Raw genomic sequence first — 14,784 nt, forward strand, 5'->3', positions numbered from 1 at the left:
GTCTGTTTCTTATTTCACTGAGAAAAATAGAAACATTCAAAAGGGACTATTCATATCTTTCCACCAAAGTCATCTTCGGTCTTCTGTATCTGTACCTTTATTTTAATCTTCCCTTGAGTCATGACAAAGGAGCTCTCTATCTACTTATACAAGGCCAAATCCACTACAAATGCCCATAATTCCATTCTGGACTTCTTAGTCAAGGGTATTGCTTCAGGACTTGTTCTCCTTTTTCTCTCATATCATTATTTTTTTTTCTCCTCAGCACTGAATCAATCCTCTCAGAATGCAAAAACACAGTAACATTTATCTTTCTCCATCACACATTCCCCTCTAAATACTGTAAACATTTCTCTGTTGACATTTTAAGAAAAGTCCTCAGTAGCTGTTTCTTATTTACTCACTTCTCTTATTTTCTTGAGCCCACTCTGATAAGGTTTCCATCCCCATCAATCCACTAAAGCTTCCTTTTGAAGATCACCAGTGATCTTCATGTTGCCAGATACAATGATTATTTCTCAGTTTTCACCTTTCTGGATCTGTTTTCTTCTATAACACAGCAATTATTCTCTTCTTTTAAAAATATTCTTCACTTTGTTTCTGAGACATGATTCTTTTGTTTCCCCTCCTTCTCTGATGATGTTAAATGAAATAACATCCTATACTGTAACTTTCTATACCTTTAAACTACTTTACATCTTGAAATACACCATGACATATTACATATATATTTATTTGTCTGTCTCTTCTGAGTCTAAAATGTAAACTTCCTGAGATCAGCAATTTATGTATTATTTACTGCTGTATCCCTAACACAATCTATTCAATGTCAAATATTTGTTGAAAAAATGATGAAAATAACCCCACTATAATCCTGAAGTTTATCTTCAAGTTTGGGTAAAGTGGGTGTCATTTTTTATCATAATCTCTCCAGCTTTAGGACCAAACCTCCCCCCAGGCTTTATTCCTGATTGAGGTCCATTTTTGTACTACATTAAAAACATGGAAATGTCATATTGACATGCTTATTATTGAGATAGCCATAAATTTTGGCTTAAAGTATTCATAAAAGTCTTATTCTATGTAGGAATTACTTTTGGAAGTCAGTCTTTAAGATACAATATGTTATAACCAAAAATACCCTTGAAAGACCCTTGAATCATTTCTAAGATATGGTAGTCTGGTTTTGAGGGATACAGACAAGAGTTTGCAAGCTACTGAGCTATACAAAAGAAAGGAAAAAATATAAGTCAGTGTGCAGATTATGATATTGAAACAAATCAAGTTACTCACTACATATAAGAGTTAGATGGATATTTTAGATATTTTTTATATTTCTTGTAGATTTTACTCCCTTGTACTATGATATTAAGTCACTATCACCTTAATATATCATATTAGATTTATGTATTTTGTGGAGATTAACAAGATACATTTGGACAAGCACCCAGCACAAGGTCTGACACATTGTACATGCTCAGAAAATGTTGATTGGATTTGAATTTATCTTGTTCTACCAGAGCTGCAGAGAAATGCTGTAGAAAAGAACCTGTAATCCTTGCTAACTAATTTCTGCTTTTCCAAATTATTCTTTCCTTATGTGACCTTCAATGAATAGATATTCTTCATTACCTTGGACATAGGCTTTATGGAATCACCTTTTGAGTGGAGTTGAGGGAGGGGGGCCTTTAAGTTGGTATGTAGTTAACTGCATACATGAAATTTCACTTGTCATGGATAAAAGGTAGTATTTGTAATGGTTTCAAAAAATTAACTAGTAGAATATTTTGATTTATTAAGCTTGTCTTTCTCAGTAAGGTAAAGCAATTAATCCCAACATAATCAGACCTCCCATCCATAAACCCTGCAGTGATAGGTTTGAAATTAGAAAAAAAAGAAGTTCAAGTGCAAGTAGAAGTGTTGATGGTACCACATACACAAGGCCTGGAGCCTAGCCAGAGATGCAGTTGGTGTTATGTTTACACCATTGAGAGAGGATGTTCCTCAGCTTGCTTTTTTTTTTTTTTAACATTTTTGTGATATTTTTATAATTTTATTTGCAACCATTTTGTCTTTGAATATTATTGCTCCTCTCTGCTTTTCTTAATTCCTAAAAATGTCTTAGACACAGAAATTAAGTTCAAAGTTTATGAGTGGAAAAATATAGCTCTTCTAACAACAACAACAAATAATACTAAGATTTTTGTGTAAGCCCTATGTCCCAAGCTCAGCACATTGCAGCTATTCTCTCATTTTATCCATGACAGTAGATTGCAAAGTGTGGTCCTCATACCAGCAGTATAAGCATCACCTGGGGACTTGTTAGAAATGCTGTATCTCAGGCTCCACACCAAACCTACTGTGTTGCAACTGTTCAAGGCCAGACAGGTTCACAAGATTTGTGCAGATGGAAGAGAAGTGGAGCTGTTGGGATGTGTGACATGCCTTTATTCAAAGATGAGCGATCCATGCATGCTGCAAGCTGCATGTCCCCATGTGCCACACTGCATGTCACCTGTCCCCTATCTCACCTGCTTCCTGTCAGGGAACACTTACCACCTTAAATACTGGAAATAGGAAAAGCCATCAGGGAGCCAAAGCAGGTTAAAAGTCTGCACCCGTGAGCCTACTCAACGTCGTGGGAACCATTTATGGGATGCAGACTCAAGGCTATGGAAATGCTAATTGGGCCCAGTCTCAAGACTATGAGAATACTACTTATCCTAGTTCCACAGACACCTAGGTGAGGAAGCTACATTGCCTCCATTTACCCTATACCTACTAATTCTGACACTTTATTATTTTTAATATTAAAATTATATTTTCCTTTTTTTGCTTTCCTAAAAATATATTTTATTGATTATGCTATTAAAGTTGTCCCATTTTTTCCTCCTCTTTATTCCCCTCCACCCTACCCTGCCCAACACCCAAGCATTCCCCTGACTTAGTTCATGTCCATGGGTTTAACATATAAGTTTTTTGGCTTTTCCATTTCCTATACTATTCTTACCCCTTCGCCCCCCACCTATTTTGTACCTACTAATTATGCTGCTAATTACCTATACATTTTCCCCCATTCTTCCCCTTCCCCTCCCCTCCATTTTACTGTTCATACTTTTTGATCTTCTTTTCCTTATATAAGTCCCTTTAACATTTCATATAATAAGGGCTTGGTGATGATGAACTCCTTTAATTTCACCTTATCTGAGAAGCACTTTATCTGTTCTTCCATTCTAAATGATAGCTCTGTTGGATAGAGTCATCTTGGATGTAGGTCCTTGCCTTTCATGACTTTGAAAACTTCTTGCAAGTTCCTTCTTGTCTGCAAGGTTTCTTTTGAGAAATCAGATGATAGTCTTATGGGAACTCCTTTGTAGGTAACTGTCTCCTTTTCTCTTTCTGCTTTTAAGATTCTCTCCTTATCTTTAATCTTGGGGAATGTACTAATCGTGTGCCTTGGTAAGTGCTTCCTTTGATCACAATTATTTGGGACTCTCTGAGCTTCCTGGATCTCCTAGAAGTCTATTTCCTTGGCCAGGATGAGGAAATTCTCCTTCACTATTTTTTCAAATAAGTTTTCAATTTTTTGCTCTTCTTCTCCTTCTGGCACCCCTATGATTTGGATGTTGGAAAGTTTAAAATTGTCTCAGAGGTCCCTAAGCCTTTTCTCATTTTTTTGAATTATTGTTTCATTATTTTTATTGCTCAAATACATTTGTCTCTATTTACCCACCACCACTTTCCCCTGTCCAAACCATCCTCACCTCCCACCCTCAATCCTTCCCCAAGTAGGCTTGGTCCATGGGTCTTTTATACATGTTCCTTGATTTGATCCTCCCCCTTCTTTTTTCTGTTACCCCATGCCTCCTTACCTCTTGTTACGATCAGTTTCATTTTTCTTTCAACATTGCTGGCTTTACTTTCCTTACTCGTTTGTTTTGTTGATGAGGTTCCACATACAGATGAGATCATATGATATTTCTCTTTCACCACCTGTCTTATTTCGCTTAGCATAATGCTCTCCAGTTTCATCCATTCTGTTGTGAAGGGTAGTAGCTTTTCTTTTTCTTTCTTTCTGCTGCATAGTATTCCATTGTGTAAATGTACCATAGTTTTTTGATCCACTCATTTACTGATGGGCACTTAGGTTGCTTCTAGCACTTGGCTATTGTAAATTGTGCTGCTATGAACATTGGAGTGCATAGGTTGTTGTAAACTAGAGTTTTGGGATTCTTAGGGTCTAATCTGAACAGTGGAAACAATGAGTCAAAAGACAGTTCCATTTTTAGATTTTTGAGGAAATTCCACACTTTTCCACAGTGGCTGCACCAGTCTGCATTCCCACGAACAGTGTACTAGGGTTTCCTTTTCTCCACAATCTCACCAGCACTTGATTGTTGACTTATGATGGACATTTTGACTAGTGTAAAGTAGTATCTCACTGTGATTTTAAATTGCAGTTCTCTGATGGATAGTGATGATGAGAATCCTTTTATATGTCTCTCAGCCCTGTTTATTTCCTCCTTGGAGAAGTGTCAGTTCAGGTCATTTGCTCATTTTTTAATTGGATTATTTGTCTTCCTGGAGCTGACTTGTGTGAATTCTTTATATATTTTGAAGATCAAACCCTTGTCCAATCTGTCATTAACAAATATATTTTCTCATGCAGTTGGTTCCCTTTTCATTTTGCCGATGTTTTCTTTAACTGTGTGGAAACTTCTTAATTTGATGAAGTCCCATTTGTTTATTATTTCTTTTATGTTCCTTGTTCTAGGGTAATATCAGTGAAAACATTGCTATGTGGAGTATCTGAGATTTTCCTGCCTGTGATCTCCTCTAGGACTTTTATGGTATCACAATTATATACAATTCTTTTTTCCATCTTGAGTTTATTTTTGTGTATAGTGTAAGTTTGTGGTCAAATTTCAAATTTTTGCACGTAGCTGTTCAGCTCTCCCAACACCATTTGTTGAGAAGGCTATTTTTATTTCATTTTATGCTTCTGCCTTCTTTCTTGAATATTAATTGACCATAGAGACATGGGTTTATTTCTGGGCTTTCTATTCTGTTCCACTGATATACGTGTCTGTTCTTGTTACACTACCAGACTGTTTTGAAAATAGTGGCCCTGTAATATAGTTTTGTGTCTGGTATTGTGATCCCTCCTGCTTTGTTTTTCTGACTCAAAATTGAAGTGGGTATTCAGGGTTGTTTATGGTTCCATATGAATTTTTGAAAGGTATGTTCTATGACTGGATAATATGTCATTAGTATTTTAATAGGGATTGCATTGAATCTATATATTGCTTTTGGTAGTATGGACATATTGTTGATGTTAATTCTTCTAGTCCATGAATATGCTATATGCTTCCATTTATTTGTGTCTTCCTTAATTTATTTCCTCAATGTTGTATAGTTTTCTGCATACAGTTCTTTTACCTCCTTGGTTAATGTTATTCCTAAGTACCTTATTTTTTCTTGTTGCTATGGAAAATGGGATATTTTTTCCTGATTTCTGCTTCTGATATTTCATTGTGAGTGTACAAAATGTCTTTGATTTCTGAATATTGGCTTTGTATCCTCCTGTTTTGCCAAATTCACTTATTAGGTCAAGTAGTTTTTTTGGTGGAGTCTATAGGGTTTTCTTTGTACACTATCATGTTGGTCTGCAAACAATGATAGTTTTACTTCCTCCTTTCCAATTTGGATGCCTTTTATTTCTTTTTCTTGTCTGACCTCTGTGGCGAGGATTTCCAATTCTATGTTGAATAGAAGTGGTGAAAGTGGACAACCTTGTCTTGTTTCCGATCTTAGTGGGTAAAGATCTAGTTTTTTTCCCATAGAGTATGGTGTTGGCTGTAGGTTTTTCATATATGACCTTTATTATGTTGAGGTATGCCCCCTTTATTCCCACTTTAAGGAGTGTTTTTTATCATAAATGGGTGCTGTACCTTATCAAATGTTTTTTTCTGCGTCTATTGATATGATTATGTGTTTTTTTTCTTTCCTTTTGTTTATGTCATGTATTACGTTTGTTGATTTGCAAATATTGAACCATCCTTGCATCCCTGGGATGAATCCCACTTGATCATTGTAGATGATCCTTTTAATGTATTGATGGATGAGGTTTGCCAATATTTTGGTGAGGATTTTAACATCTATCTTCAACAGTGATATTGGTCTGTAGTTTTCTTTCTCAGTTGTGTCTATCTGGTTTTTGGATTAGGATGATGCTGGCCTCATAAAATGAGTTTGATATTCTTTCCTCTTCTTGGATTTTTTGGAATAGTCTGAGAAAGACAGGGGTTAGTTCTTCCTTGGATGTTTTGTAAAACTCTCCTGTGAAACCTTGCAGTCCAGCACTTTCATGTTTTTGGAGTTTTTTTTTTTTTTTTATTATGACTTCAATTTCACCAGTTGTTATCGGTCTGTTAATGCTTTCTGCTTCTTCTTTATTCAGTGTTGGAAGTTATATTTTTCTAGTAATTTGTCCATTTCATTGAGGTTTTCAAATTCCTTGGCATATAATTATTCATAGTAATTTCTTACAATCCTTTGTATTTCTGTTGTATCAGTTGTTATTTCTCCTCTTTCATTTCTGATATTATTTATATGGGTCTCCTCTCTTTTTTCTTGATTAGACTGCTTAAAGGCTTGCCAATTTTATTTATCTTTTCAAAGAGCCAGCTACTATATTAGTTGATCCTTTGAATTGTTCTTTTGATCTGTATGTCATTCACATCTGCTCTGATCTTGATTACTTCCTTTCCTCTACTTGATCTGGGCTTTGTTTGTTGTTGTTTCTCCAGTTCTTGAAGTTGGAACATTAGGTCATTTATTTGAAATCTTTCTATCTTTTTGAGATAGGCATGCAATGCTATGAACTTCCCTCTCAGGACTGATTTTGCTGTGTCCGAAAGATTTTGGACTAATGTATGTTTATATTCATTTGTTTCTGGAAAGTTTTTGATTTATTCTCTTATTTCATTATTGACCCATTTATTGTTTAATAGTCTGCTCTTCAGTCTCTATGAGTTTGAATGTTTTTTTGGGTTTTTACTAGAGGATGGTTTCCAGTATCAAGCCCTGTGGTCTGAGACAATTCTTGTTTCTATTCAATTTTGCTGAATTTGTTGGTGCTTGTTTTGTGTCCTGTCATGTGTTCTACCTTTGAAAATATTCCACGTGCATTTGAAAAGAATGTGTATTTTGCTTCTTTGGGATGGAAGGTTCTATGTATGTCAATTAAATCTATTTGATCTAATGCATCATTCAGTTCCACAATATCCTCGTTGATATTTTGTTTGGAAGATCTATCCATTTTTGACAGTGGGGTGTTAAAAATCCCTAGTATCAGTGTGTTGCTGTCTATATGTTTTTTGAAGTCCTCCAGGATATTCATTATATATTAGGATATTCATATGTTGGGGGCATATAGGTTTACAATGTTTATGTCTTCCTGATGGATTCTTCCTTTGAGTATGATGAAGTTTTCTTCTGAGTCTCTTTTCATGGCCTTTGTTTTGAAACTTGTTTTGTCTGATATAAGTATTAATATTCCTGCTTTTTTTTCCTGTACATTTGCTTGGAATATTTCGTTCCATCCCTTTCCTTTCAATCTTTGTAGGTCCTTTTATTCTGAGGTGGGTCTCTTGTAGGCAGAATATGTGTCGATCACGTTTTCTGTCTTTTTTAAAAATTTTATTTTAATTTATTTTTTCAAATACGTTTGTCTCTGCCAACCCCCCACCACTTTCCCTTGCCCCCTCCCTCCTTCCCCTCTCAGCCCTTCCCCCTTAGTTTTGTCCATGAGTCCTTGCTATATGTTCCTTGACTTTCCCCTTCCCTTCCCTTTCCCTGCCCGCCCCTTCCCTCTTGTCTCTGTTGATTTCTTTTCCTTTCAGTTTTGTTGGTCTTATTTTCCTTGCATCTTTGTATTGTTGGTTAGGTTCCGCTTATAGGTGAGATCATATGGTATTTGTCTTTCGCCCCCTGGCTTATTTCACTCAGCATAATGCTCTCCACTTCCATCCACGCTGTCGCGAAGTTTAGTAGTTCTTTTTTTCTTTCTGCTACATAGTATTCCATTCACTTATCATGTGTCTTTTGATTGGGGCATTTAGTCCATTGACATTTAAAGTTATTATTCATAAGTACTTATCCAGTTTTCTTCTCTGTACCTGTGTTCTCTTTCTCACTCTTTATCTTCATCTTCTTAAAGCAGTCCCTTTATCATATCTTCTAGTGTTAGTTTGGTGGAGATGTATTATTTTAGGCTTCTTTTGTTTGGGAAGCTCCTTTTTACACCTTTCATTTTAATTGAGAGCCTTGCTGGGTAGAGTAGTCTTTGTTGTAGGCCTGTGCTTTTCATTACTTCGAATATTTCTTGTCATTTCCTTCTGATCCTTAGTGTTTCTGTTGAGAAGTCAGCTTCTAGCCTTAGCAGGGCCTCCTTGTATGTTGCTACCTGTTTCTCCCTTGCTGCCTTCAGGATTCTCTCTTTTTCTTTGATATTTGCCATTTAAATTATGATGTGACTTGCATTGGGCCTCATTTAGGTTCCTCTTAAATGGGACCCTCTGTTCCTCCTGGACTTGTGTGACTTTCCTCTCCTCCAACTAGGGGTGTTTTCCATCATTATATTTACAAATAGATTTTCTATCCCTTGCTCCTCTTCTTCTCCTTCTGGTGTCCCTATTATACAGATATTATTACTCCTCATGTTGTCCTGCATTTCCCTAAATGCCTCTTCATTCTTTTTGAGTCTTTTCTCAATTTCCTGCTCTATCTGGGAAATTTTTCTACCTTGCCATCCAGCTTGCTGATTCAATCATCTGCTACATCTAGCCCACTTGATTCCTTCCACTGTATTCTTCAATTCAGATATTGTATTCATTTCCTCTTGCCTCTTTTGATTGTTTCTGTGTCCTTTTTCATGCTGATATAGTTTGCAGTTAGTTCCTGGTGGCTCCCTGTAGTTTTTTGTAATTCTCTTGGAGCTCACAGAGCTTCACTGAGCTTCATTAGAATCATTGTTTTGAACTGAATATCAGATAGTTTACCTGATTCTATTTCATTTAGTTCTTTTTCTGGGGATTCCTCCTTTCCCTTCAATTTGGGGTAGTTTCTTTGTCTTCTCATTAATTGTGAGACTCTTCTTTTTTGCTTCTGCTTCTTAAATTGATTTGTCTTTATTTTCTGACTTTGTGGTATGAACTGCTGTGGTAGGAGACCACTGTGTTTTCTTTTTGTTTCTTCCTCTGACGATGTCAGCTGTTGACCCCATCTGATCTTAGGCAGTCTTTTCAAGACTTACAGGAATCTATTGTATGTGGCTGTCTCCTTCAATCGTTTATCTTGTCATTCTGCACTCAGTAGTCAGGCTTAGGCACCACAGGACTGGGCCAAGTTCCTCCTCGGGATTGGCGTTATTGTGTTCTTTCATTCTGCTGCTGCTAAGGCAGAGTGGTATGACTGAGTAAGATGGATGCTGCTGTATGGGAGAGGAGAGAGCACCAGGATCCTTCCTGCCACTCCTTGAGGTCTCTTCCCAAAGCCTCCATCTCCAGACTTTCTGTAAGCATCCCTAAACCAGTCTGTGCCCCCTTTAGCCAGTTATATACTATGTGTGACTGCCACTCTCTATTCAGCAGCCAGGCTTGTGCTCCACCAGGCGAGGGCAGGGCCTCCTGTTGGTGGGGCTATTGTGTCCACTCATGCTGCTGCCTCTCAAGGGAGTGGTCTCCTTGGACAAGATAGCTACTGCCATATAGGAGATGAGTCAGCACCGGGACTGCCGCCTACTCTCTTAGTTCTCTCCCCAAAGCCTCTTTCCCCTGTCTCTCCTCAGGCGTCTCCAGCTCATTCTGCCTCCACCTTTGCTGGAGACCAGGGTAAGAGGCTCCAAATAAAAATTTATGCTTTGGCCCCTTAAATGGCTCTTTGTATCACCAGCCACCTGTCTCTGGCAGATAGCAACCCTGCTGCTTTTTGCAGCTGGCTGTTTTCTGTGTTCTATTTGGGCTCTGGTGCTATAGACTGAAGATCCCCACTTATGGTTTAGACCCCACTCTTCTCAGGGGGATCCAACTGACCGTGTCAATATCCATCTGGTGCTGCCTCCCGTGGGTGCCCCATCTGCATTCTCGATTAGGCTGTGCTAAAGCTGATTCTTCTGTCTGTCCGAGGTTATAAAGCTTCTGTTTCGCTGTTTTTCAGTTTTTTGTTCCTGGTGATTTGTCCACAATTTAGTTGTAATTCCAGGTTGGTCATGGGAGGAGGTCAGTGTGACTTCCACTCACTCTCCTGCCATCTTTAACCAGTGCAATTTCACTTTTCTGAATTATTTTATCTTTATCCGGTTCCAGTTGAATGTTTATTTCTTCCTGCTGCTCCCAATCATTGATTTGAGTCCTGGTTTCCTTCCCTTTACTGTTGGTTCCCTTTATACTTTTCTTTATTTCACTTTGCATAGCCTTTGCTGTTTCCTCCATTTTGCTACCATATATAACCAATTCAGTGAGTATTCATATTACCAGTGTTTTGAACTGTGCCTCTGATATGTTGGCTATCTCTTCATTGCTTAATTCTATTTTTGGAGTTTTGAGCTGTTCTTTCACTTGGGCCATATTTCTTTGTCTTAGCAATACTTGGACATTGTTGGAAGAAGCAGAGATGAGATATTCTCTAGGGTGGGGCAACCCAGGTCACTGTGTTGTGACGCTGTCTGTGGGGGAGCGTTCTGAGAGGGAACAACGCTGCTTGTTCAGCTCTTGGCAGGTTTTCAGCTACTTTCCCCACTACCCACAAACAAATTGGGCCCTTTCGGTGCTGATCCCCGGGAGGGTGTGCTTGTGTACATTCTAAGACCCTGAGGGTCTGTCCAATGGACTGTTCTATGAGGCTGGGAGTTTCTCCTGCTGCTTCAACTCCCACAGTTTTTTACAGTCAGAGGTTTGAGGCTTTCTTTTCTTGTACTGGAACCTTGGATTGTGCAGTGTGTATTGCTCCCCAGCTCTTCCTCGTGGTTTAACTTCAGGAAAAGGTGGGACCACCTGGTTTGTCAGCTGCTGACTTGCCCACCCTGTCCTCCAGCCTCAGTGCCCCACGTCCTCTCTTCCCCTGCTGCCCATCTCCGTCCTTCCTACTAGTCTGGATGAATATTTCTTCTTTAGCTCTGTGGTTGTTGGACTTCCATACAGTTTGATTTTCTGGGAGTTCTGGTTATTTTTTGTTTTTAAATTTATTATCATCCTTTTTTTTTTTGGTTGTGCGAGGAGGAAAAGTATATCTACCTATGCCTCTATCTTAGCCAGAGGACTTGACTCTGACACTCTAAAGGTGAAAACCAGCTTTCTGTGTTTTAACAAGCCCTTTATGTGATTTTGATGCAGGCAGAAATTTGGAAACCCCTGCCCTATGTTAGCATAGACAGTACTATCACTCCCATTGTATATATGAGTTCAGAGGCAATTGTTTTAGGAATGCTTTCAACTGGCTATTTAATGTCCAGTCCTTAAAATATGATATCCTGGGTGAATGGGATTTTGATGGTGCTACTTTGCTTTTGCAGCAAATACATCAGCATGCACCTATTTGAGTCAGTTACTAAAAATAAACTCTTAGATAGATGTTAGACTGCAGGGATATAGAGAAGTGGCTTTAGGGATCAGCACCTGTGGGATGTGAAAGGAGTTGCTCGATGCAGATAGCCCCAGTAGATGGTATGTGACCCTGGAACAGGTTGTCTTAGCAGAAAGCCCTTAGACACCAATACTGCCAGCAGCTGGGAGCATGAATGCCTCAGGTATGAAGGGGGGAAAGCTGGGATGTACTCAGAGTACCCCATTATGTCCACCATATCATTGCTTCCATCCAATCTTTTTATAAAGCACCTTATATAATAAGTTAATGTGATTGAAGCATTTTGATAGGTCAGGGAGAATTGAAATTGGCATTAACCAGACTTTAGGCAACACTGTCAAAAATTAGGAACCATAGCTCAGCAAGGTAGGTGAGAGTTGATGCTATGGAAGTGAACTGAAAAGAGTTAAAGACTTTGGGAGCAGTGAAAATAAGGGGAAAAAGTGAGTGTTTGGATTAAAAAGCAAGCAAATATGGGATGGAGAGCAGAGAGAAACTATGAAGAACCATACATATTCAAAAAAGTAGAAGATTTCTCAAAGTCAAATGATCTTAGAGCCCCACAAACAGGCTGTTGCTATTACCAGGTGGGAAGTCATCTGGGGACCCATGAGAAAAGTACTAGCAGAGTGGCAGCAGTTACATTAAAAAAGGAAAATAAATTAAAGATTGACCTTCAACTTAAGAAAGAATCTGTGACTTGCAGAGACTTTTTTTTTCTTACATGACAACAATATGTATTATTTTGGCTCAAAACCTCCTATTAACAGGGTAAAATAAGCCACTTTGAAGAAAACATCTTCATGAATCATTTTGTCTCTGCATTTAGTTCTGTCATTAAACCACTTCCCTAGTTTATTCTTCACAATGATATGTAAGGGAGTGGGTTTGTTTGTTTGTTTGCTTATTATTACTATTATTATTGCCATTTGGGGCTATGTAGGTAGATATGAAGTACTAATTATCCCTTACATTTAGAACTTCCAAATATGAATTCAAAGAGAACTTAAGTGACAAATTTATTTATATAAATTTAAGAAAAATAAAAATTATATGTCTGAGTACTTCTGGAAATATTTAGTATATTGAACACCTGCATTTATTTTCATTTTCTGTCTAATGCCACTAAGCTGACAATGAAGGAGATACAAGAATTAAGTAAAAAAGATGGAGACAATAAGAGAGAAAACAGCACTAAAAGAAAATGAAAACCAGAAAACAAACTGGGCAAGTGGAAATTGCTCTAACAAACCAGAGAAAGCTGATATCTTAGGCTATAATGTAGGAAGCACAGAAGTAGATGAGTCTGACCAGAGAAGCCTGTAAAGGCTTGGTAATGGGAGCAGAAGTTGACTGTCATGGAAAGAGACTTGTTTGATAGGATGAATAAATAACACTTAAGTGAAATTCATATCTACTCCCTAGTGTTTGATGAAGACCAGAGATTTACCTTGGAGAACTTACACCAGAGACTCTGACTTCAGGGGCACCAGGCATTGTACAGGGTTGGTTACAAGCTCATGGTAGGGGGACAAAGGAAAATATGAATATCTGAACTCTGAAAAACTCCCATTAACTCTCTTTCTAACTCAGCTCTGAGAATGCTGGTACAGAGAAACTGAGAGGAGAAAAGGATAAATATTAATTTAGAGAAAATGAAAAAAAATAGTTGTAGAAAAAATGAAACACAAGAATGGAAACTACATGGCTCAATCTGGTATTATGTTACAACTTGCATTTTAATAATAATACAAAACAGAGTGTTGATCTTTTCCAAAATTAAGAATACAAGAAAAATACTAATTGGGAATGTGTGTTTAAAAGTTGAGGTGGAGAAGTGCCTAAGGGTGCTGAATCCTCATATTTTATGGTAGAAAGTTTTGAAGGAAGTCATCAAGAGAGGGTAACCACTGGTTTATGTCAAGCTGGACCCAGGCAACCAGAGGCTACTAAGCCCAGCTCTTATACTTGGAATGTATGTTCTGCCTACTGTTTCCACAGTGGGAGCTGTTACAAAGACAGCTTTGAGAGAACCATGTGTTGTTGAGACCATCTGGTTGAGATCTATGACAGAACCCAGTTAAGACCTCTATGTAAACTTTTAAAATTCTGGTGGGTGGGTGGGGAGATCCACTGGTAAATTCCCTTGCTTATTAGAATGACCACCTATCAATTTGAATTGGTCTCCCTCTTTCTTTTGTCTCTTGTTGCCTTACATGTACAGGGACCAGTTTAAAAACTAACAGAAAGGAAATGGGAAAAAGGAAAAAATAAACAAGAAGTAGCAATAGGGTTGTTATATACTGTTATATACTGAAGTAGAAAGTGCCAAAGTAGTTGAAAGTGGTTGACTCTTAAGAGGAATAATCAATTTGTGAAGAATAAGAAAGGATCTGCTGTTTTCTTCATAATACTGATAATAATGATTGTCTTTTAAAACTCTGTACATATAAAATTAGATACAACTTTATGTACATCCAAATAATTTTAAATGCCCACATATGGCATTTTCTGTGAACAGGTTGTGGAAAATAACATTTTCACTAGTTTTTAATTCTACTTACTGAAGTAATCCTTGCATGTATCAAAGGTATGATACATTACTTACCCACTGGATTGTGTTGTGCTTGCTATAAAAGTCTTTATAAAAATGAGGGCAGAAAATTAGGACTTTAAATTACAAAGACTTCAGGTGATTGTGGTTAGAAAAAAAGCCCACTCTTAGAATGGTAGCAGGGAGAGCAATTTTTTATTTATAATCCACTAGAAACTGAAAGTATTGTTAGTGTGTGTCAGGCAACTATGTTTGATTAATTTCATGGATGTAATGGCAAAATTTTTGTTTGTCCCAAATAAATGATTCAGGTAAAGAAGGTCAATATATAATCAGTGAATTTCTCCTTGACCATTGTGTACTTGATTATTCTGTGTAGAAGCTGACTGATTTCACTTGAATTTCTATATTCATTTACTGCTGATAATAAATTGTTAGTGATAATTTTCAGTACAGAATAAATGATTTTAATAGACTGGACTTCACAGTTTGATTGTATTTGAATTTACAAAGTCAAAGATTTTACAGATCTTAGACAAATATTTATCATTTCATATCATTCTTTAGCACAAGCTATACCCTTCTCT

The sequence above is a fragment of the Pteronotus mesoamericanus genome, unplaced genomic scaffold (assembly GCF_021234165.1).
Source record: "Pteronotus mesoamericanus isolate MK-2021 breed Mesoamerican mustached bat unplaced genomic scaffold, CSHL_Meso_final contig_173, whole genome shotgun sequence".
In the NCBI taxonomy this organism is placed as follows: Eukaryota; Metazoa; Chordata; class Mammalia; order Chiroptera; family Mormoopidae; genus Pteronotus; species Pteronotus mesoamericanus.